Genomic DNA, 1,835 nt, shown 5'->3' with positions numbered 1-1,835 from the left:
TAATAATAATAATAATAATAATAATAATAATAATAATAATAATAATAATAATAATAATAAAAAGCTTCCTCTTATAATCACTTAAGGCAGGGCCAAACAGCAAGTGAGTCCTCACAAACTACAAGGTAAAATCCCCAACTTTGCAGGCAGGGCTGTAACCTGGGTTTAAAAATGAGTGAGCCCCAGAATTTTTCAATCTTTCCCTGTATTTAAAGTGTAGCATCTGTGCTCCATTGAGCAGCAAGACAAGGCTACACTTAAAAAAAAGACAAGAGTAGAAATGCAATACAACTAAAACTAGAAATTTTTAATAAATTTTGTATGGCTTTCCACTTTTGCAAGAGCGTGTTTATAAAGATATGGAAGATCTATGTTAAGCTGAGCCTTAAGTCACAGTTTTCAATGTCATAAAGGTAGCTCCCTTTATACTTGGCTAGCTCATCATAGTAATTATGCTAAAAAAACCGAATTGACAAACTAAAGCTGTATTCACGTCTCCGTTATTAGGCTATGGGGCAGAGTCAGAGCTGAACACAGTGATAACCTGCAATGTTCAGGTGCAAGTTTCAGAGTTCTAATACGAAGCTGCCACATTAGAAAGAAACAGCAGCCCCAAGAGTGGTAGTATAAATATATTAACATACTTCTTTTAAAGCCTGGGCTAAAGTTGGTAACCTCCTGTTATTTCTGAGTTGGATTTTTGGTTTTGTCACACCAGCAATTGTGAAGAAAGCCTGGCGCTTCTGGGAGACTTGGAACAGATATGTGACAGATTAAGTTTTATTACAGTTTACCAGCAGGATGTGTAGAATGGTTATCAGCTGTAGAACAGCTGCCTGAACAAACACAGCGCTCACATAAATAGCACTGAAGTGCATCTCTTAATGTCCTTTAGTAATCTATGGCTTACAGATATAGATTTGTCATATACAATCACTTCTGTCATCCCCACTTCATGTTTGTTTGTCAAAAGGTACTACTCTTTCTGCTGTAATGGTGCTGCGAGGCCTCAAATCAAAGTCTTTTCAAAAGAAATCTTAGATTAATATGACATTTATACAGCAAACAGACATAACCTTGCAAAATCCAAAATATCAGCAAAGATCAACTAACTGAGAGAGTCAGTTACCTTGTCAGTCACACTCAGAAGTTTTTTAAAGAGAGAAGGTCATAAAGCAAACTTTTGCCCACCTTAAAAAGGCTTTATACAGTTTCCTTGCCATATATAACTATAGATAGATAAATCATCAAGTGCTTCTTTTTCATCCTTAACCCCAGAGGGTGTTTCGTTGCTTGAGGCACAGTCTAAACACAAAGCTGAATTTCCAAAAGAATTATAGTCAAAATCCGTTTGATATGATAGTTTAGTTTCTGCACCTTTGTCTGCTTTTTCTTCAGATACAGCTGGACTCGCTTGTGTGTGGAGAGGGTGCCTGAAGGTTAGCTCTCTCATACACAGAAAACATACAAAAAGAAAGTTTATTTTCTCTGCTGTAAGCCCTTGAGCGAGGCATTTACCCTTGAAAATGCAGACGTGGCGCAGGTAGGCTGTGTGTTTTGTGAATAGCTTTACAGGGGCAGGACTGGACTCAGAAGGGTCTTTATGGTGTGAAAGGCTTCTGCTGTGGCAGTGAAGCAGGAACTATTTTATGAGGCTCGTGTGTATATGGCCGATTAAACAGTAAATCCACATTTTAGGGCTGTGATTTAAAATGTCAGTTCAACTGTTCACAGCAGAGGGCAGCAGTGGTAAAATATTGATGAGCCTTGCTCACACTATCTAGAGTCATTTCAGTGACCTGATAATCGGCCCTATGTGAATCTATTCCTAACAC

Source organism: Pundamilia nyererei, unplaced genomic scaffold (assembly GCF_000239375.1).
Source record: "Pundamilia nyererei isolate P.nyererei 1_Seehausen unplaced genomic scaffold, PunNye1.0 scaffold00083, whole genome shotgun sequence".
NCBI classification, from domain to species: Eukaryota; Metazoa; Chordata; class Actinopteri; order Cichliformes; family Cichlidae; genus Pundamilia; species Pundamilia nyererei.
Note: the sequence above shows the minus strand (reverse complement) of the source record.